This window comes from Macaca mulatta, chromosome 2 (assembly GCF_049350105.2).
Source record: "Macaca mulatta isolate MMU2019108-1 chromosome 2, T2T-MMU8v2.0, whole genome shotgun sequence".
NCBI classification, from domain to species: domain Eukaryota; kingdom Metazoa; phylum Chordata; class Mammalia; order Primates; family Cercopithecidae; genus Macaca; species Macaca mulatta.
In genome coordinates this window covers 94608013-94631802 of record NC_133407.1, presented here as the reverse complement: position 1 = coordinate 94631802, position 23790 = coordinate 94608013, and the positions used below count along the sequence as shown (strand labels likewise).

Here is a 23790-nt window from a genome sequence, read left to right as displayed (position 1 = left end):
TTTCTGAGCTGATCGGGGATTCAGACAAAATATATAGTTTCTCTTCTTGTTTCATTTGATCTCTTTAAGAGGGACATTTCCCACTTTCTGGGAGGCAAAGAGGGCTTAGGTGAGGTAGGGAAGGAACTAGAAGTGTGTGAACCAGTCAAGAGGAAATTGGAGTAGCTGAACATTTAGCCATTTCAGGGTCCAGAGTTTCAAGTTTGAATATTTCCCTTTCAGGACCTCTTTCTCTTCACAGTCCAGCAGTACTTCAATCTATTCTGGGCTTTCCTCGCCATCATCATGATGCTAACTTTTACTGAATTAAAATACCTTCAAAAATCTTATCAAAGAACCTCCCACTTAAAAAAAGAAAAAAACCTCATGTTTTACCAAGCAAAGCAGGAGTTTTGTCAGACATAGGAATGAGCGCACATTTTATGACAAAGACACCAAAAGCAATCGTAACAAAAGCAAAAATTGACAAGTGGGATCTAATTAAACTTCAGAGCTTCTGCACAGCAAAAGAAACTATCAACAGAGTAAACTGACAACCTACAGAATGGGAGAAAATATTTGCAAACTGTGCATCTGACAAAGGTCTAGTATCCAGCATCTATGAGGAACTTAAACAGATCTACAAAAGAGAAGCAAACAACTCCATTAAAAAGTGGGCAAAGGACATGAACAGACATTTTTCAAAAGAAGACATACATGCAGCCAATAAGCGTATGAAAAAAAGCTTCAATATCACTGATCATTAGAGAAATGCAAATCAAAACCACAATGAGATACCATCTCACACCAGTTAGAATGGCTATTATTAAACAGTCAAAAAATACGGATGCTGGTGAGGTTGCAGAGAAAGGGGAACAATTATATACTGTTGGTAGGAGTGTAAATTAGTTCAGCCATTGTGGAAAGCAGTATGACGATTCCTCAGAGAACTAAAAACAGAACTACCATTTGACCCAGCAATCCCATTACTGGGTATATACCCAGAGGAATATAAGTCATTCGATCATAAAGAAACATGCACATGAATTTTCACTGCAGCACTACTCACAATAACAAAGTCATGGAATCAACCTAAATGCCCATCAATGACAGATTGGATAAAGAAAATGTGGTATATGTACACCATGGAATACTATGCAGCCATTAAAAAGAATGAGATCACATCTTTTGCAGAAACATGGATGGAGCTGAAGGCTATTATCCTTAGCAAACTAACGCAGGAGCAGAAAACCAAATACCACATGTCCTCACTTATAAGTGGGAGCTAAATGACAAAAACTTATGGATACTAAGAAGGAAACAACAGACACTGGGGTCTACTTGGCGGGGGAGGGTGCAAGGAGGGAGAGGAGCAGAAAAGATAACTATTGGGTACTGAACTTAATACCTGGGTGATGAAACCATCTGTACAACAAACCCCAATGACATGTGTTTATCTCTGTAACAAACCTTCACATGTACTCCGAGGCCTAAAATAAAAGTTTACAAAAATACATGCAACAAAAGGGAGTTTTGTCAGAGATTTTTGAAGAGTTTAGTGTATGGGATATTGGGTTGAAGGTTCTGTGTGGATTTTTTTGTTTTTTTGTTTTTTTTTTTTTGCCTTTTTTCTATTTCAAAGTTTTAGTGATTCTGTGCCATAATCTTTCAATCAACACTGGTAGTATCTGGCTTCTTTCTACCTCTCTCAAGCAGTCTGTCCTTCCCACCACTCCATTCCTTTATTACAAACACAAACTATGCTTGAATCCAGAAAGTATTCAATGATTCTTGAAAAGTACTTGAAAGTTTGTACTTCCATGTCTATGTTTATGTTGCTTCCTCTTCCCGGGACATCTTCATTTTCTCATCAAAATTCTATTCATGCATAAAGGCCAAAATGTCTCTTCTTTCTACAAAGCCTTCAAAAGCTTTCCCCTCCCCACTTGTGGAGAAGCCAAGCGTAGCTTTCATAATACTTTGTTTATGTATATATTACACCTTACTTCATTAAGGTACCTTTATGTGTCTTCTGCTCAATCTAGCTCCTTAAAGGTAGAACCTAGGCCTTCTTCATCTCTATACTCCTGTGTTAAGCTCATGGATTACTACAAGAGGGGAAGCCTTCAGCTTTTCTATCACAGAAGTATAAGCAGTTAGACTTTTGATATCAAGGTTTTAATGCTGGTGAAGAAATGAAATTGAAATATGTCTTATATCAAATGTACCTTGAAAGTTCATAACGAGCAACCACAGGAATAAGCAGAAAGCAAGGCATTCATTCTCTAAAAGCAGTCAGGGCAGTTCTCTTGTAGTAAGTGAGAAAATTCTGCTTCCTCTTCCCCCTTTTCTAAGTGTTGTCAGTTTTTCTTGGAAATACCTGTTTGCAGGAAGAACTCTCCAAGTATTAACATAGAATTCATATAGGGAGAAGTTAGGGTAGCTCTGAAAGGTAGGTGGAGGCTTAATTGGCCTCACTTCCCCAGGTTCTCATTTTCTTCTTTTTTCCTGGGTCTTTGACCAGCAGACCACAGGCTAACCCTGACTCCTGAGTCTCCTGGAGAGGAGAAAACAGTATACAATATAGAGACCCCCTGAGTTAAGCCATATTTTGCAGAAACAGAATTTGGTGATCAAGGCACAATTGATAGAAGAAACACATTCTCTGTATCCGTTATCACCAGTGGGAGATGGCACTTAGTGACCCAGGAGGTGATCCTAGGTGTCCATATCAGTCCCTAGGTGCCCATGTCTGTTCTTCCCAGGGCTGATCCTTTTTCAGTTGTCAGTCTAACCCAGTGTATGTGTCAAGATTGTTGCTTGCAAGAATCCAGTAAGGCTGGTAAAGGACCCCCATATTCTAGTGGGGTGGAAATTCTGGCTTAAGTTTTTACGCAACCAGTAAAAATGACCAACTATGCTACAATGACCTTTACTGGCAAAAACAGTGCTCATGACATTTCATGCCACAGCTCCATGGCTTGACAAACACTGGGCAGCTATCACTGATAACGTAAGGGAATAGGCACCAGGAGCTTTGCCCCTGCTGCCCTCTAAGACTTGGATGTGTTTGTCACATGTTCTCTGGAAGGTGAATTTCACAAATCTTCTTTGCATTGTTTACTTTTGGATATGTCTCACATGGCTGCATTTGATTGGCAGATCCTAGGTCTCATGCTTACACCTTAGGAGCTACTGAGTTGGGGAGACTTGTTTTCTAGCCTCTACTTTGAGAAGGCAAGATTCATAAGGCAGAAAGGTTTCAAATGTTACAAGGACTCTCAAAAGGAGCTGAGCAACAGAAAATATGACAAAATGTAATATATTCTATAAGCATTAAATTTTTAATTTTAGCCAATATTAAACAATATGTCTTGATTATGCCAATTATTTTAGTCTGTCCAACATAGTAGGATGTGAAAGCTTTTTCTGGGCTTTTGGGGTTGGACCACCCCTGCCATTTCTGACATCTCTCCTAATAAAGGACCTTACTCCTTATCACTTCCCTTACATTGTCTCTTCTCTCAAATTCATTCTCTCATGTATTGGGGGGACATTAATGTATGAAATGTGTATTCTAATGGTGACTTCCAATTGGTACCCTACATCCCTAGTGGCCACAGCGCAGCCTCTAGATGGAACTGTCACTTGCTAATAACTTCTGAGCCATGCCTCAGTTTGTGACTCCCTTTGGATACTATGTCCTTGATTCTCTGTCTGTTTTTTAAGATCAACTACTTCAACCAGACGAAGTCTCTCTAGTACTGGGCTCAAATTATTTTGAGAGGGACTCTGCCCTTACATAGCTTGGTTTTTCTCCATGCTGATTCTGTCTTGATAAGGGTCAATGTATCTTGTTTATGAGAGATAGGCATAAAAGTAGAGACCTGCCAATGTAGATTTTTCAAATTAAAATAAATTCATGCTATCTAGTTCTTAGATACTCTATGAAGTCCTCAGAGGCTGGAATCATGTCTTAATCATTAATCATCTCTGTATCCCCAATATTTAGTACAGTATCTGACAGCAGGTATGAAATTTATTTTTGTTAAATGAATCAATGAATGAGGCAGTGCAGGTTGTTTTGAAAGCCATTAGTAAATCTCAGCATTGCAGATTCATCATTCGTTTAGCAAGTATTTTTTGAGAAGTTGCTTTTATGTGCAAGCACGATACTAGATGCCATGGAAATCTGAAATAGCCTAATGCTACTAATAATCACAACTGCCACTAATAATTGCAACCACACAACAATAACCAACATTAGTTGCATACGCATTAGATTACAAGAACTGTGCTAACTGCTTCATGAGCATTCATTTAACTCTCACAACAACTCTGAGTCAAGCATATTATTATATTCCCATTTACAGAGAGAGAACTGATTTTCGGAAAGGCTAAGTAAATGAAAACAACTTGGGAATATGTTTACCCAATAGTCTGGAATTTCTTTTTTTTTTTTTTTTTTTTTTGAGACGGAGTCTCACTCTGTCCCCCTTGCTGGAGTGCAGTGGCCGTATCTCAGCTCACTGCAAGCTCCGCCTCCCGGGTTCAGGCCATTCTCCTGCCTCAGCCTCCCAAGTAGCTGGGACTACAGGCGCCCGCCACTTCGCCCGGCTAGTTTTTTTGTATTTTTTAGTAGAGACGGGGTTTCACTGTGTTAGCCAGGATGGTCTCGATCTCCTGACCTCGTGATCCACCCGTCTCGGCCTCCCAAAGTGCTGGGATTACAGGCTTGAGCCACCGCGCCCGGCCTGGAATTTCTTAAGTGTTACAAGGAAATACATTTGCAGTTCTCAAATATCATTTAAAGAGCCCTTGAAAGCTAAATTGATACAACTGGGGAATTAGAATTTACTGGGTAACATTTATTTAACCTGCATATTATCACTAAAGAACTCTACTTTATTCATTCATCCATCCATTCACCAAACATGAATGGCATGTCTACAGTGTGCCAAGAACTGTACTAAGCATTGGGGACAGGGTAGAGGGAACTGGGAGAGGTGAGACGAACATGTAAAGAGGTCATTGTAATTCATAAATAAATGCTATATTAATGATGGAAATGTATTTCCAGGGAATATTTCCAACATTTCACCATTAAGTATGACATTTGTAGTAGGTGTTTATGATTATCTGCTATTAGGTTAAGAAAGGTCCTTTTATTTCTAGTTTGCTGAAAGTTTTTTTTTTTTTCTAAATCATAAATAACTGTTTCATTTATTTCCTGTGTTTTTTTTCTACCTCTCTTCAAATGATATTTTTCACTTATGGAGACTATTTGTTCTCTTTTATTTATTGTGATACTTGCATTGTTTGAAATATAACATTTCTTAACATTAAACCAACCTTGCATTTTTGGGCTGAACCATAATGTTATGGACCTATTCAGGTTTTTTACCTTTTTTTCTTTATTTTAAAAAAATTCTTCATTCACTTTTGTTATGTATTTGTAGTAATGTATCTATTTTACCTAAGTTTTTGAATGTATTGGCATAGTTATCACACTATTAATTTATCATTTTTAACTTACATAACATCTGTAGTTATGGCCTCATAATTTTTAGTATTGTTTATTTATTTGTTCTCTCTTTTTCCTCTTCATTAACATTATTTAAAAACTTCTCAATTTTGTTAGTCTTTTCAGTGACTACATTCTACATTCTGGCTTTGCTTAAACCTAATTATTTTCTAATTTCATAACATACATGTTTAACTTACTGAATTTTGAGCCTTTCTTTTTTTTTTTTTGGAGGCATGCAAAACATACATTTTCTTCCAAGAAATACTTTAGCTGCATCCCTCAAGTTTTGATGTTCATTTTTCATACATAATTTATTGAAAAATTATACAATAATATAATTTCCATTATAATTTCTTATTTTGCCATGAGTTATTTAAAATGTATTTAAAAATTTCCAATGAAATAGATTGTTATCTTGTTTTTGAAAAGTTATCTTTATTACATTGTGGGCTGAGGATGTGGTGTGTAGAGAGTCTTTGAAATGTATTAGACTTGCTTTATAGCCTAATGCATGGCTAATTTTGGTAAATAGCCCTTGTGTGTTTGACAAGTAGTTTGATGCAGTGTTCTAAAAATAAGTCCTTTGGATCAGGCTTGTTATTTTGTGTTGTTCAAATCTATATCCTTGCTGTTTTTGGATTGTTCGATCCATCAATTACTGAGAGAAGTGTGTTAAAGTGTATGAACATATAACCTTCCCTTAACTGATATCTCAATTTTATATTTATACATTTTGAAGCCATAACACATACCTAAGAGTTTAAAATTGTTATATGTTCCTTGTGAATTGAGGCTTTTATTACTATGTAGTGACCATTCTTATTTCTAATAGTGCTTTTTAGCACTATTAGACCTTAAAGTCTATTTTACATGATATTAATATAGGTTCATCAGCTTCTTTTGGTTCATATTTGCTCAGAAGGAAATATTTCCATAAGGTTAACAGTCATTAATGCTGGGTAATGAGATAAAAAGTAGTTATTATTTTCTTTCTGCTTTTCCATATTTTCAAAAAGTTCTTTAATAAGCATGTACTATTTTCATAATAAGAAAAACTACATTTTAAAATTTTGATTTAAAAAATGATTAAGAGTGCGGAGAGATCCTTCTTTTTGATCAAGCTTAGTATGCGGGGTCTAGATTCTCATGCAACAGTTTATATGTCATACAAGTAGCTCTTACCACTAAAACTTTTAAAAAATTAATTTCTGTTTTAATAGTTTTTGGGGGGACAGGTGGTTTTTGGTTACATGGATAAGTTCTTTAGTGGTGATTTCTGAGATTTTGGTGCACCCATTACCCGAGCAGTGTTCACTGTGCCCAATGTGGAATCTTTTATCCCTCAGCCCCTCCCACCCTTACTCCTGAGTCCCCAAAGTCCATTGTATCATTCTTATGCCGTTGCGCCCTCATAGCTTAGCTCCCATGTATAAATCAGAACATAATGCTATTTGGTTTTCCATTCCTGAGTTACTTCACTTAGGATAATGGCCTCCAGTTCCATCCAGCTGTGGCAAAAGACATTATTTCATGCCTTTTTATGGCTGGGTAGTATTCTACGGTTTATATATACCAGATTTTCTTTATCCACTTGTTGGTTGATAGGCACTTAGGTTGGTTCCAAATCTTTGATATTGTGAACTGGGCTGCTATAAACATGCATGTGCATGTGTCTTTTTCCTATAATGACTTATTTTCCTCTGGATAGATACCCAGTAGTGGGATTGCTGGATAGAATGATAGCTCTACTTTTAGTTCTTTAAGGAATTTTCATACTGACTTCCATGGTGGTTGTACTAGTTTACATTCCAATCCCCAGTCATGTAAAGGTGTTCCCTTTCCACCACATCTGTGCCAACATCCATTGTTTTTGACTTTTTAATTATGGCCCATTCTTGCAGAAGTAAGGTGGCTTCTCATTGTGGTTTAGATTTGCCTTTCCTTAATAATTAGTGATTTTGAGTATTTTTTCATATATTGGCTGTTTGTATCTCTTCTTTTGAGAATTGTCTATTCGTGTCCTTTGCCCACTTTTTGATGAGATCATTTGTTGTTGTTGTTGTTGCTGATTTGTTTGAATTCCTTGTAGATTCTGCATAGGAGTCCTTTGTTGGATGCATAGTTTGTGAGTATTTTCTCCCAGTCTGTGGCTTTTCTGTTTGCTGATTATTTCTTTTGCTGAAGCACTGAAACTTTTTGAGGTCTTTCTTTCTTTCTTTTTTTTTTTTTTTGAGAGGAGTCTCGCTCTGTCGCCCAGGCTGGAGTGCAGTGGCTCGATCTCGGCTCGCTGCAAACTCCACTTCCCAGGTTCATGCCATTCTCCTGCCTCAGCCTCCCGAGTAGCTGGGACTACAGACACCTGCCACCATGCCCGGCTAATTTTTTATATTTTTATTAGAACCGGAGTTTCACCATGTTAGCCCGGATGGTCTTGATCTCCTGACCTCATAATCCGCCCACCTCGGCCTCCCAAAGTGCTGGGATTACAGACGTGAGCCCCGGCGCCCGGCCGAGGTCTTTCTTGATAAGTAATACTCTATTCTACCAACTGCACTACGTATTATCAAGGATGATGAAATGTGATGTCTCATCTAACACTGGCAGAATTAGTGACTCACCTTCTATGTTTTCACTCCTTCTCTGGGTTTCTGGTTTTTGAGCACTCGTCACTCTACCTTGTGGACATAAAGTTGCTTGGGGGCAGGAATCTTTCTGGGTGGGGTCCAGGTTGTAAGCCAGCAGGGTCCATCAGACAGGAAGCAAGGTCTAGCCTCAGGGCATTGGCATATGTGTGGGGTTTCAGAGCTGGGCTCCCAGGCTGGACTCAATACCTTTGGTACCTGGTGTCAGGGGACAAGGAGTGCTGGCTGATGTCGTCAGGTCAAGTCAGTGTTTACTAAATGGAAACATATTCATAAATACCAATTCTTTAATAACCCTGTAATGGATACATTGTTGTCCCTTATGACAAACTATGGATAGGCTTGCTCTGCTTTTTCCCACCCCTTCTGGCGTGCCTTCTTCATCTACAGAGGCTGTACAAGTAGCGATGACATTTTCCACATGCCCTTGCAGCTGTGAGGTTGGATGCAATTCCAATTTTACCACTTGTACTCTCACAAGACTTGCGTTAGTAATAGAGTTGAATATAGGGAGAGAGATTTGGCATGAGGCATCTACCTTGCTAGTAAGGAAGATGCCAGAGGTAAGTGGTTGTGTCAGAACACAGCAGAGGCCTATTTATCCAACCCTTCCAATGCTTTGGAAAGCAACTCAGTTATACATTTCTTCTTATTTTAATTAGTTAGCATGGATTTTGTTTTCTGTATTTCTGCTCTGACAAATAGATCCATTGCACACAAGAGAAAACAGACTTGGAGATGGGAAGCAACTTGCCCAAGATCTCACTGCTAATGAGTGTCAGAGCTGGACTGTGAGCCTAGGCCCTCTAATGCCAAAATAGGGCTCCTTCGGCAGCAGGACAAGTGACAGTCTCAGAGATCAGGCGACAGACACCCCCAGGGTCACTGAGATGCTATTAAGAAATTGGTCGGGCGCGGTGGCTCATGCCTGTAATCCCAGCACTCTGGGAAGCCGAGGTGGGCAGATCACGAGGTCAGGAGATCGAGACCATCCTGGCTAACATGGTGAAACCCAGTCTTTACCAAAAATACAAAAAAAAAAAAAAAAAGAAAAGAAAAAAAAATCTGGCCTGGCGTGGTGGCAGTCACCTGTAGTCCCAGCTACTTGGGAGGCTGAGGCAGGAGAATGGCATGACCCTGGGGGGCAGAGCTTGCAGTGAGGGGAGATCGCACCACTGCACTCCAGACTGGGCAACAGAGCGAGACTCCATCTCAAAAAAAAAAAAAAAAGAAAGAAAAATAAAAAGAAATCACACATCAGCCTGGTGCGGTGGCTCACGCCCATAATCCCAGCATTTTGGGAAGCCGAGGTGGGCAGATCACTTGAGGCCAGGAGTTCGAGCCCAGCCTGGCCAACATAGCAAAACCCCACCTCTACTGAAAACACAAAAATTAACTGAGAGTGGTGGTGTGCACCTGTAGTCCCAACTACTCTGGATGCTGAGGCGTGAGAATCGCTTGAACCATGGATGTGGAGGTTTCAGCCACCCGAGATTGTGCCACTGTACTTCAGCCTGAGTGACAGAGGAAGACTGTCTTAAAAAAAGAAAGAAATCACATGTGCAGATCCAAGGTCTTGGTGCCACAGTGACGCTTTCGATGACAGTATCTGATAAGGGCTGCTACCACTTGGCACAGGCCTGGGCTAGAAGATGGCTTCCCACCAATCCCATTCCTATTACTGTCCCTGTTTTTGTGGTCCCTTTGGCCTTTATTCTAAATGTATTACTTGGTCTCTTGTATTTCTGGATTAGTATTGAGAGCCCACAGAGATCTGTTTGCTCATTCAGTCATGTTCACATCGTACTGTTGCTTCTTTACTGAGCTTACAATATTTTATTGCTTCTGCAAAACTTTTTGAGGGTGAAGGAGGGAATGATGAACCAGTAGGTTCAGGCAGAGAAGCAAATATTGAATTATAATGATCAGATTATTCATGCCATCTCCTACTAAGCTACCTATAGTAGATGTCCTGTCCATTTTAGCCCATTGTTGCCTCATTTATGGCTCTCCTCATAATTTGTAATCCTTTTATTTCTTTTCTTTTGGTTCATTTGTTTTACTTTAAAGTTTTCATAATAGGAAATAAAGTTCACGAGATTAGGGTACAAATCAATCTCGGTTAGGGCTGTTGTATCTGCAGCCCCTAGTTCAGTTCTGGCACAAAGTAGGCATTTGAAAACATTTACTGAATGAATGAATGATTGAATGAATAGCAGAGACCATGTTTGTCTTTTCATCTTTGTATTTTGGCATCCAATTCAGAGCCCAACATGTAGAGGTTTCTGATTCATTTTATTGAAAAAGAAGCTGTAATATGTATGACCTACATTCATGAATAAAAATTTCACTTTTTTCTTTTTAGTGTCTTCAAACCTGGAAGCTTTGGGTCATCATTCACTTGCGATTTATTCAGCAACTGTCAGTACAGTGAGTTGATTCAAAGATAAATAAGAAACACACCTTTCACAGCTTTAACTTTAGTAGAGAATCCAGACCATCATATATCTTTAAGAGATTTTATAATGGATAAATAATGAATAAATAAATGCTAAATTTCTGAGGATTGATATTACCCATAGGAAAAAAATCTGCACTGTTAGGCAACAGGATAATTTCAGCTATGCTGCATTGATTGAATATACTGGGCGTTGTCTACACAAGACAATATTTCCTGGATGGCTTTCTCTCTGGTTGTTTCTCCTTTGGCTGGTGATATAGAATAGATTCCACAGTACCTTTCTCTCCGAGCTTTGTTGGTGGGTGAGCAATGCCTACGGACAGCACTCGCAGAGCTGAGACACTGGCAGGACAGAGTAGAGAATAGGATGATGAGAAAGCAAGAAGAAGGGAAAAAAGGGAAATGGGAGAAGTCAGGTGATGCGAGCAAGGAAAAGAATGGAGGGAAAGGAAGAAACAAAATCAATAATATTTATGATGCCTGCCAGTTATTGAATGCCTATCATAGAGGTTCCATGTTGTGTTCAGCACATGTGTTATCTCTAATCTTTACAACCCAGCCAGCAAGGTCAGGAATATTTATTGTTTTCATTGTGTAGATGAGCAGACAGGTTCAGTGAGGTTAATAAATTACTTGACCAGCCATACACTGCTAAGTGGGAGAGCCAGGTTTTGCTCTCAGGAATGTCTGACTCCAATCCATAGCATAATCCCTTGGTGAGGAATGACAGTGATCTTCTAACAGGGCCCTGCAGGCCTCCCATAGGACATTTCGATTATAGATTGTCAAACACCTACTCTAGGTGGAATATCTAGATATCAACACTTTAAAGTATATCTGTTTATCTGCTAATTCATACACACACACACACACAAAAGCACACACACAATCAACCTGAAAAAAGAAAAGAAAAATTGATTAATTGGATTAATTTCTGTGTACAACTCGACCCAAATTTTCTGGAATAAACACTTAGCAGAAAAGAGGACTAATAGATGACAAATGGCCAACATTCTCAAATGCCATAATTCCAGAAGTAAAGTAAAACCCTCTAACTCCACCCTCACCGCCACATATAGTGAGTAAACAAAGTCACATAGACCAAAAAAGCAACAGGAAAATAACAACAAAAAAAGTTAAGGGGCCATGAAAATACTGTCTGAATGTCCATTCCCTAAAGGGTTGAGGTCAGGCATATGGTTCTATTCACCAAGCCCTAAACAAAGGACTTGGGCTATTTTATGCACTGATCATTATTGTTGCTTAAATTAAAGCATGATCAAAAAAGTATAATGCAATATTAATTTTAGTTACTGTAGCTAATTGAAAACATAGCAAGAGCTGTGACTATAGAAAATGGAGTGAAAACACTCAGATGCACGTCCAAGTCTATCTTACCCCTTTTAAGCTGGGCAATAGCATATTTTGAAAACATGGCCATTATCCCTAGAGTCTATACTTCAGCGCATCATGAGAAATACTTGGCCTGGCAAAAAGGAAAAGCAGTTAACTCCCAGCTATCAGCAGACTTTGAAACTTCAAATTTAATTTGAAAACTATCAATAGTCAATTTGTTCACATGAAACACATTACAAATATATATATGTAATTCCTGTCAAGCCAAGGACTGAGTATTTTTTATCTTGCTGTTCCCAGTATGAAGCTCAGATCCTGGCATCTACATGATGCTCATCAATAACTGTTGGGTGAATGAATGAATAATTGTTGGAGACCTTTGTTTAATAAATGAGAACACTGTTTTTCTTAAACAATTGACCCTCTTCCCCAGTGAAAGTGCAGATCAGCAAGATCTGAGGGACAAAAGACAGCTCTACTTTGACTTGTTACATAAGTCTGAGTGGTGGGGAATGCAAGCAGGAATTTTTATCTATTTCATTCCTGTGCCTAGAACAGTACCTGGCACAGGTTAGTGCACGATACACATTTGTTGAATTAATAAATAAATGCTTAGCATGGAGTTGGAAAGAGAGAATGAGTTAAGCAAAGGAGTCAAAGTGGAGAACACAAAACTTTACAGTGTGATTTTATTTCTCTGCTGAGAACTCTGCAGAGTTATCAATTCCCAAACATTCTAGGCATACTCTGATATAAGTACAAGAATTCCCTCCTCCCTTCTTCAAATCAGTATAATCTGCCTTGCGGGGATTAACCAGGTTTCTGTTTATTAACATGAGGGACTAGGGTGATGCTTTTAAAGTCGTCAGTTCCAGCAACTTAGTGGAAGATGCTCTAGAACAATTTAGGATGCATGGGGGAACATATTAGGGCAATGTCAGGCATTTTCATATCATAGGAGAACAGTATGTCCTTAAAAAGAGTGCATCTTAAGTTTCTGGGCTTTGTACTCTCAACTTCCACTACCTATTTACACCTATTGATTTTTCCTAGAAGAGGCTTATTCTACTCATTTTTCTTCAAACAAAAACACTTTACTGACTATCAAAGACCAGTGACACAGAGCATGTACGTGAGAGGCCATGTTTAATTAAGTAGCACTGAGAGAAATGTTCTTATGAAGAAGGTTCCTACGATGTGTCTTGAGTCTACACTTGACAATTAAATGGAGAGAAACTGACAAAAACAAGCTGGATGCACTTTAGCAGGATTAATTTGTATGGAGTTGAAAAAATGTCATCAACATTCAATAGTTACCCTATATGGCATCTGACTTTTCTTCATAAAGCAACTGTGTGTGGTATTCTGTGTATGTGGGTGGCATTTTTTGGCCTTTTCAGACAAGTATGTATATGTTGTTTTTTTTGTCTTCTCCTTTTGTTATACACTTAACCATCAATTTAAAGGGGTGGGGGAAAAGACTGTTGAAACAAAATTTATCATTTATTGTCATTTAGGCAAGTACCACATTTTCTGAATCCATTTTGAATTCTGTTCAAGTAATGGAAAGTTGGTAAAGTTTGCACAGAACCATAAATCTGAAAAATTGTCACAGAGCTTATTCTTCCTCTATTGTTTCATGATCACACATGGGAGCCACAGTTATATACTTTTGAACACATCTCCTTTGAATAGAATTCCCACAACTGTGGTGCAAAGATGCAGGCAGCAATTTTCACATAGTAAGAAAGTATTCAGCGGCCTTTGCATTTTGTTCTATCCCCCAAAAATATTTGAATGTGACTCTTTGACATCACTGGGTGAAGCTCTCGAGTGTTAGTGCACACAATGCGGCTCTCTTGAGTAACCAGGAGGAGGGAAAAAGTCAAGAGGGCAAGCAATAAAGCCAAGAGGGAATACGGTTTATGAATGTACAAACTTACAGTACAACTTTAGAAAGGAAAAAAGTTGACGATGCAAGTTAAAGCTGGCCCCAGGCAGCAATAACTTACTGAAGTGGCATTTATTTGGCTGATAACCCAAGGTCTTGCTGAACTTGCTAGTACAACAGAGGTAATCTTTATGGAAGAATGAATTACAATAGCAGCTTGCAGTAACATTATTTGATCTTTCCATTATTTAGAATGACCTTGTAAGCTCCCTCAAGGCTGCAAGTTTCAACTTTCTGCTGTGACTTTGAAACTGAAACAGGAATTCTCCTACCTATCCTAAAAGATTTTTTTCAGTAGGTTTGTAGTATGCCTCACCTGCAGTAGAGCGGGTGATAAAGATCTAACATGTGATTGGGTTACAGTGTAACTGAGCTGGAAGTAGGTTGAGTAAATAATTTATACTCTGAGAAGTAAAGTGACTTGCTCAAGGTCATACGGCCAGATGATCTGCTTCAGGTGCCATGTTGGTAGCTATTATTTGAGAGCTAATTAAGCAGGCTGAGATCCAGAAGGCCCAATGTGGAAGAGGATTATAAGATTACAATGCTTTTATGAGAAGCATAGGTGCCATGAGAACAAGAAAGAAGGATGTTGACTTCTTTGAAAAGACTAGTTTTTCTTTCATTTTTTTTCCTTCCCTAATGGGGATGATATTAAGAGCATTAAATAATTTTGTAGCTAAATGTTAGAAATTTATTTAAAGTGCACTAAGAATCTTCAATATATAGACAAATGTTTGTTTAGAATGGAGAAGTTTTGGCCGGACACGGTGGCTCACACCTGTAATCCCAGCACTTTGGGAGGCTGAGGCTGGTGAATCACGAGGTCAGGAGTTCAAGACCAGCTTGGCCAAGATGGTAAAACCCCGTCTCTACTAAAAATACAAAAAAAAGTAGTGGGGTGTGATGGCAGATACCTGTGATCCCAGCTACTTGGGAGGCTGAGGCAGAGCATTGCTTGAACCCAGGAGGGGAAGTTGCAGTGAGCCGAGCACCACTGCACTCCAGCCTGGGGGACAGAGCAAGATTCCATCTAAAAAAAAAAAAAAAAAGAATGGAGAAGGTTTTTGTGGGAGTTGGGGGAGGGATTAAGCTTCATCATTTTAAGTTTAAGACACTTGGAGCATTTTCTCTTCCAAGGCACATGCACATTCCCTTACACACCCTCTGAATCCCAAACAGCATTCAGTCTGGGTGGGGTAAACATGTGACAACACACCGGGAGAAACAGCTGAATCATCCAGCAGTTGCAGTTCAGGTATTTGGCGCTGGCTGGAGGCATAATGGTGAGGCAGGGATTCTTGGTTTCTTGTCTACCTCCTCCCCTTCCAGTGTTTTCTTTCAACTCCATAGTTCCAGTTTGGAAGCATTTGGAGTGAGATGGAGAGAAGTGTGAGATAAAACTGGAAATATTGGGACAGGCAGACAGAAGGAACTTGAGAGTCTCTGTCTCTCAGTCTGCCATTTTTTTCCTCAACACACCAACACAGCAAGTGCACAAGTATGTTTACTGCAGCACTATTCACAAGAGCAAAGACTTGGAACTAACCCAAATGCCCATCAATGATAGACTGGATAAAGAAAATGTGGCACATCTACACCATGGAATACTATGCAGCCATAAAAAAGAATGAGTTCATGTTCTTTGCAGGGACCTGGATGAAGCTGGAAACCATCTTTCTCAGAAAACTAACACAGGAACAGAAAACCAAACACCACATGTTCTCACAGGTAGGGGTTGAACAATGAGAACACGTGGACACAGTGAGGGGAACATCACACACTGGGGCCTGTCGAGGGGTAGGGGTCAAGGCGAGGGAGAGCATTAGGACAAATACCTAGTGCATGTGGGGCTTAAAACCTAGATGATGGGTTGATAGGTGCAGCAAATCACCATGGCACATATATACTTATGTAACAAAGCTGCACATTCTGCACATGTATGCCAAAACTTAAAGTAAAATAAAGAAAAGAAAGAACCTACCTCCATCCTGTATTCCTCTTTAACTGTCACCTAATCTTTTCTCTTTCATACCTCAGCTTCCTGAGATTTATCTGAAGTCTCTTTCTTACCCTCACATTTGGCTTCTAAACTGTTCAATCTACTGTGGCCTGATGTGAGCTTCTACCTTGCCTCTGTAACATATTTCACTGAATTCGTTAATGTCACAACTGCAAGTCTAGTGGGCATGTTAAAGTTCTTATCTCAGGCAACACATCTAAGGTCTGATCTTGTTGACCTTCTTCTTCCTCTTCCTCCCCCTTCTCCTCCTCCTCCTCCTCCTCCCCTCCTCCTTCTTCTCCTTCTCCTTCTCCTTCTCCTTCTCCTTCTCCTTCTCCTTCTCCTTCTCCTTCTCCTTCTCCTTCTTCTTCTTCTTCTTCTTCTTCTTTAGACGGAGTTTTGCTCTTATTGCCCAGGCTGCAGTGCAATGGCACGATCTCGGCTCACCACAATCTCCACCTCCCGAGTTCAAGTGATTCTCCTGCCTCAGACTCCTGAGTAGCTGAGATAACAGGCATGCACCACCACGCCCAGCTAATTTTTGAATTTTTAGTAGAGACGGGGTTTCTCCATGTTGGTCAGGCTGGTCTCAAACTCCTGACTCCAGGGGATCCACCTGCCTCAACTTTCCAAAGTGCTGGGATTACAGGCGTGAACCACTGCACCCAGCTGATCTCCCCCTTATTCTTAAAACTCCTTTCCACAATTTCCTTCTTACCTTGCTGTCCTCCTACTTCATGAGAGTCTTTTCCCTTTCATGTTGGTGTTGTCTGGTGATCTCTAGGTAGCTCTTCTGATTTTATTTTTCATACCCAATGTGTTCGACTCATGCAGTTTCAAAGGCTTTTTTTTTTTTTTTTTTTCTGAGCTCTGGACCCATATTTCAATTGCTTTGTGGAAGCCTTTCGCGTCTGCTCTGTGGATATCACATCAGCCTATCACTGATGTGCTGAATTTATTGTCTCTCCTCCAAAATCAGTCCTTCCTCTTGTGTTTCTGATTCTGCTTATGACTTCCACCACACACTTGATCTCTTATGTCAGAAATTTGGAAATCATCGATAACTCTTTCACCCTTACCACACATATCATTGTCAGCAAATTCTCCTGATTTTGCTTCTTAAATGACTCTCAAACCTCTCTTTTCTTTTGCCCACCCATTTTTTCCTGCTGTTTTAGCTACTCATCATTTTAAATCTTAACTGATTTTTTGTACTTCCAGTTTCTTTCTCCTCAAGACTCATTTTATATATTACTCTAACAATTATCTTTAAGAGATAGTAATCTTAGGTCGCTTTCCTGCATATAATTCTTCAATAGTTTCCCATTATTTATAGAATAGCAATGGAAAATAAGTGTGTTTATTGTGTGCCAGGTACTGTTCTAATGGCTTTACATATATTAATTCATATGTTAATTCTCATAATAATCCTATGAGATAGGTAACTGTTACTATATTTTTATCTCCACTTAACAGATGAGGAAACAAGGGCATAGAAAGGGTAATGAATTTGCCCCGTTGGGGTAGGCAGTAAGCCCAGACAGTCTTAGTCTAGGGCATATGCTTCTAATTGCCACTCTATTCTGCCTTTTTGTTGCTAGCACAGAATTCAAGGTCCTTGCTGATCTGGTCTCCACTGACCAATCTGCTTCACTTGTTGCTCTACTGACAAAACCCCCCCATTCCCCTGCCAAACTGGACCAATTGTCCTAATAATCAAACATAGCTCACAATACTCTGTTTACTTTTACATATGCTAGTCTCTCTTCCTAGAAAATAGTTGCCCATTTCTCACACTTGCATTTATGTGTTTTCCTTGGTTGGTCAAGAGTCAGCTGAAGTATCACTTCCTACAGGCTAACTTAGGGTTTTCTCTTCTGCTCATCTTCAAATCTGGGGCACATATCTATAATAGAACTCTCTAATGTGGTATGCTTAATCTTCATAAGTGCAACAGTCCACACAGTGTCTTTGTACAATTGTACCCAAAATGTTTATTGAATAAGTGGATGGATATTAAAAGCTATGGTAATAAGTTTATACTTAATTTGGGTTATGAAATATCCCATTTGTTAAACACTTATCAAGAGGGTAATAGGATCAGAACTGCTGCTCATGTATTAACCTAGTGGTAGCATGAAGTGTTGATGGGACATGAAATGTCTCAGGCAGTGCCAACGCGTTGCATAGTAAGGGCTTGATCCGTGCTGGTATCAGTGGAAAGACAAAGGCAGGATGGATTTGAGGGGTGCTGTGACAGTTGAATCCATCAGATTTCACTTACATATTAATTCATAGAACAAATAGTTATTGAGATCTATAGGACACTGATGTCCACAAAGTTACAGTAGTGAGCAAAACATACAGGTTCCTAGTGTCAGGGAGCTTCTATTCTAGAGAAGAGAGATGAACAATAAACAAGTTTAAAAATAAACAAGGGTTTAATATCAGTCATGAGAGTTGTGATGGGGAAAGTATAAACAGTGTGATGTGGCAGAGTTTCTGGGACCATCTCTGATGCGGTGATATTTTGGCCATGTGACAAGAAACTACCTGGAGGAGAGAAGTGCCACATGAAACCCCAAGGAAAGAACAAGTTTAGTGTGTCTGAGAAGCAGAAACAAGGCCAGAATGGCAAAATCATGGCAAACCAGGTGATGGTAAATGGGTATGAGGTCCGAGATCACATAGAAAAGTTTAGGCCACGGAAAGAAGTTTGAATTTTGTTCTAAGTGTGATGGTAATTTACTGACCAGGGAGAGAGAAAGACCACTCATGGCTCTGGAACATTAGTAACAATATTTATCAAAATGAGGAAGCTGAGAAGAAGTGCTAGTCTGATGGGGAAAAATAATTTCAGTTCGAGGAATTACTTGATGGCTCTGAAAGTGAGAAATGTGAGTTTAGGGACTGAGAAATTAGTCCCTCAAACTAAAATTCTCTTTCCTCATCAAACTAGAACTTCTTCTCCACTTCTTCATTTTGATAAATATTGTCATTTATGTGTAGTCAGATTTCTAAGGAGGACAGTGAAGGGCTGCAAAAGAGAGAGAACTAAGGACAAAAGCCAAAGATAAAGCCTTAGAGAAGTGGAAATGATGGTAGAGGAAGAGTCCTCAAAGGAAATCTGTAAGGATAAGGAAGAGCTGGCCATGTTCTCAGACACAAGAATGCGGCCACCGGCAGAAGAGAGAAAATGCTGTTAGAAATGCACAGTACGGTGACTATGGTTAACAATATTACATTTTAAATTTCAAAATAACGAGAAGAGAGGATTTTGAATCTCCTCACCACAAAGAAATGATAAATGTTTGAGGAGATGACTACGTAAAATACTCTGATTTGATTTTTTTATACAATGCATACATGTATTGAAACACCACACCATACCCCATAAATATGTACAGTTATTATGTGCCAATTAAAAAAAAAGTTGTAATGGACTAGGGATCAAGGTTAGCTGGGACCAGGCAGCAGCATGTAGGCCTTAAGGAAGCATGAACTGTCAAGCTGAGGCTGCCTAATCAGAGCAGGGAATGTAGGCAGGGAGAACTTCAGCCAGTTATATTCCTAGACCCAGCCAGGCAGCCCAAAGCCCAGGTCTAGTTTGGTCATGCACCAGCACCAGGAGCTCATGCTGCCTGGCCCTCCTCAGTGAAATTGGCCCATAGGTCATCTCCCAGGAGTGAGGTTAAGTTGAAGGAAGTTAAGGGGTGGTCCCTGGAGGTTGACGAATGTTTAAAACAGCCACTGTGGCCTCCTGCAATAATTAGTCAACAAGAGATGTGTAAAATCATTTTTGAGGATCAGTGAGAGCTCAGCTGAGGTTGGAAAGCTTTGCTTTATGGTGGCCCAGTTTCCATGGTTTCCTTTCTTATGCGGTTTGGAAGAGGGAGCAGAGAAAACCAATTATTAGCTACAATAAGTCTAGCTTGATGTTAGAGGCTACTATAAGATTTTTTTTCCCTGGTGCCACAATATTATTTTAAATTTTGTAGAAAAACTGACAGATTATAGGTAAAATTAAAAATTGTTATTTATTTATTTTTTTTGAGACAGAGTCTTGCTCTGTTTCCCAGGCTGGAGTGCAGTGGCGTGATCTCAGCTCACTGCAACCTCCGCCTCCCGGGTTCAAGCGATTCTCCTTCCTCAGCCTCCTGAGGAGCCAGGATTACAGGTACCCACCACCACGCCCAGCTAATTTTTGTATTTTTAGTAGAGACGGGGTTTCGCCATGTTGGCCAGGCTGGTCTCAAATTCCTGACCTTGTGATTCGCCCACCTCGGCCTCCCAAAGTGCTGGGATTACAGGCATGAGCCACCACACCTGGCCTAAAATTTGTTATTTTTTATATTGAAAAATTATATATGATTTCAGCCTAAATTTGAAAATCTGCAATAAGTGAAACCAAGGTTCTACATTAATAAGCCTACATCAATTTATATTCAATTCTAATTTTAAAATAAATGTGAAAATGTTGGATCACTTGTTATAATGACTTGGGTTCTTATCCTAGCAAGTATGTGCATTGGAGACCAAGAATGTACAAATAAATAGTAATGGTATAACACAAATTTCAAAATTTTTGAGTGACATGTTAACAATGCGAAGTTTTCCACTGACTGATATTTTAATGTCACACCCCCAACAAACCTATAATTAAAGTTATTTTGGCATTTTCATCTCAAATCTTTGCTTTTGGGGGGTGGGCGGTGTATAATTCCACTTTTTAAATGAGCTTCCAGATACAATTTGACATAAAATACAAAATCATTCTGGCAAAAATTTCCCTTCCACCTTTCCATCGTGAAATATAGGAATATGTGGCTTGTCAGTTTAAAAAGTTATAAAGGTATTTTAAAAGGGAATTGAACCTTTTGTGTTTGTTTGTTTGGATTTGTTGACCAGAGTGTGTATGTGAGAACTAAAGTCCAGCTATTGTACAATTCACACAAACATAGAGGTCATTAGAATGTCCAATAGGCAGTTTTGGAAGAAGGGAGTAGCCCCACTTACTATGCTCCTCTCCTTTTAAGAACGTTAATTAATTTATGTTTTTCTTTGAGAGAAATAATACTTGCCATGTCATCATTCCCAGGAAAAATGTTTGGGTCTATAGCTACACATTTTAAACAGCATATGAGTAAGTGGAGCAACAGTATAAAAATAGAAAACAAGCAAACATAGAGTCAAGGCAGTGGATGGAGAATCAATGATCTCTCTTTTTGTACACTGTCTCCTTTAATCTTTCAAGCACAGAAATTTCTTGTGGAATTCTGCCTTCCTTTCCTATGCATTCCTTATATACATATATCTTGTATGTATACATGTAACAGCAGGGCATGAATCTCCTGAAGAGTCATCTTCTACTTCCACTTCCTTGGGTATGGACCCTGACGTAGGAGGGAAAAAGCTTTAGATACTTTTGGAGCAAGGAGTTAGATTTCCCCCATGGAATTCAGAGAGTAAAAGGAAAGTGCTTGGGAAAAAATCTTATGCTGAGGTAGGGGGTCATAGAAAGGCCATTGAATTCTTACAGGAAGGTCATGGGGGCAGTGGGAGGAGTCATGGACCAAGGATCATTTGAAGAATGCCATCCTTTAAGGAGGTTTTAAGCACATCACTGGTAGGGAAACATCAATATGGTCTTTCTTGCCCAGACAATTGTAGGAAATGTCTCCCAAAACACTTCACAGCCCAGGCTGGGGGTGGGAGTGGGGTGAAAACTACAACAACCATCATTTATTCACATCAGATTACGTACTGACTCACACATACACATTCTTCCCAAAACTCTTGGTCGTCTTATGTGGGCAAGGGCTTTATTTTCCTCAAGAGGAACATTTTTCTTATAAGTCTCCTTCCCTCCTTCTCCCCCAAACTTATGCACAATCTAAATTTCTTCGAAATAACTGAGTCTGAGTCTCAAATTTGTCCAGACGTTTTACAGCTTACTCCTCAAATTCTCTGTTGTCACCATAGCATACAACTAAGTATGACAAGGAGTGATGTCAGGTGCTACCTTTGAGTTAAATGTAGTATTACTTAGTGCTTCTTGATAAACCTTTATGGCAAATTAGAGGTTTCCCATTTCCCCAGTCGGCTGGCTATAAGATGTTGGGAGGGTGATTTTTTCTTTAACACAAGGCTCTTAAGAATTTGTAGCAATGTATTTTTAATACTGTCAATAAACAGCTTCCTCAAGACTCAGAGGGGCAATAATGGAAGCTGTTAACAAAGTGTGAAAAGCAACAGGCTAGCAAAGGTTAATCACATGGCTGCCCACTAATGACCTCTACAGCCCTCAGTTTAAACCCAACAGCACTTGTAAAGACCAATCACGTGAATAATTTCCTGTCTGAGGTAGCCTTTATGGTTAAGAATAAAAGCGGAGCTGATTGTGAATGGAAACCCCCCGGCAGGGGAGGGGGTTATTATTTTTAAGCTGATCTAAACACCTGGGTTTCCCACTGGACCCTATTAAACTTCCCCCATTATGTCTAAATATTTCAATTATTTCTGCAGCAGTTGTGAATTAGTGCATTACTAAGGTAGGCAAGAACTAAGAAAGGGGGCAGTTGACAAATGGCAAAGCCCCCCTTCCCCAAGGTGATGACAGTCAGGTAGGGAGAATCCCAGCCTTTGGGAAAGGATTTGGAGGGGTCATCCCTCCTCTGTAGCTCTCTGACCCCACCCCGCCTCAAGGAAGACCACACGTAAAGCCATTCAGACCAAGAAAATTTTTACTATTTTAAAGGCCTCCAGATGAGGAGATTCTTTAGCTTGCCCTGGTAACCCATTTCATTGTTTAACAGCCCTCGCTATCAGCCAGCAGTTTTCCCATTGGAAGAACTTAAGTAATTTCTGCTGTGGTTCAGACCCATCTTCCCTGCCTTGTCTTTGGGTGGCTGTATTTTGCTGATCTTTCCACATTTTATTATCGACTTGGTTAAACATTACTCCTCTCCCAATAAAATTGCTGAAGTCTTTGAAGATTTTATTTTCTACCTCCAACTTACAGATCTGAACATATTTAGGTGAAAAACCTTGACTAAGGCTCTCATCTTGTAACAATGACATTTTTAGGTTCATAGCAAGGACAGGGTTTAAAAGCAGTAATAGGGCTTCAACATTCTAATTTGGTACCTAGAATTTGGGTGGTCCTTTGGACAGTGGGTCAATGCATACTCAATGTTTCCTCTCTTCTCATTTGCATTATCTCATATCTTATTACAATTTTTGGTATAAATTTCTCTTTTCTGAATTATTTTATAAGACCCCATAAAGGGCAATGTGTAGCAGAGGAATAAAAACAGGATATGGATACAGCGTCAGATGTCTAAATTAAGATTTTGTCTCTATTTACTTTCTATAAGAACTTACTGTGGTTGGTAACTTAGCGTAGAAGTTACCAACCACATTAAGATTCATTTTCCTAAAAGCAATACCTGTTTCTTAGAGTTGCTGTGAAGAAGAATATAGTAACTTATATATACTGTCCAGAATGTAGTGGACATTCAGTATGTGTCAGCTTTTGTTTCTTTCTTCTTTATTAGCAACCCTGAATCCAGCGTGGTGGCTTATACTTGATTAAAGATTCACAGGAGGCATTCAAATTTAGCATATTGGAGATTATTTGGTTCCAAGCAGCAAATCCACCACTTGAACTAACTTAGGCAAGAGGGGGATTTACTGTTTCCCTTTTCCAATCAGCAGCTTGTCTCAGAGATGCCTTCAAACAGGGCTCTCTGGGGGACCATCACCAGGACACTCTTCATCTTTCTTCTCCACTCTTCTCCTAGATTCCTGACTGTATTTTCTCAGCCCCACTTCTACTTGGCTTGAAAGATGATCTTCTACTGCTCTCAGGCC

At 39.5% G+C, this 23790-nt stretch overlaps 1 protein-coding gene across 7 annotated transcripts in view; it reads left to right on the top strand.

Moving 5' to 3' along the window:
• Nucleotides 1-23790, top strand: part of LOC144339055 (uncharacterized) — a 293212-nt gene that overhangs the window by 106228 nt on the left and 163194 nt on the right. Inside the window, exon 7 of one of the 7 annotated variants that reach the window (XR_013413667.1) lies at nt 223-1617. The exons of the other annotated variants lie outside the window; for them this stretch is intronic. The gene's annotated coding sequence lies outside the window, so the exon portion shown is untranslated. Of the gene's footprint in view, nt 1-222; nt 1618-23790 lie in introns of those variants that run through there. 7 annotated transcript variants of the gene reach the window in all.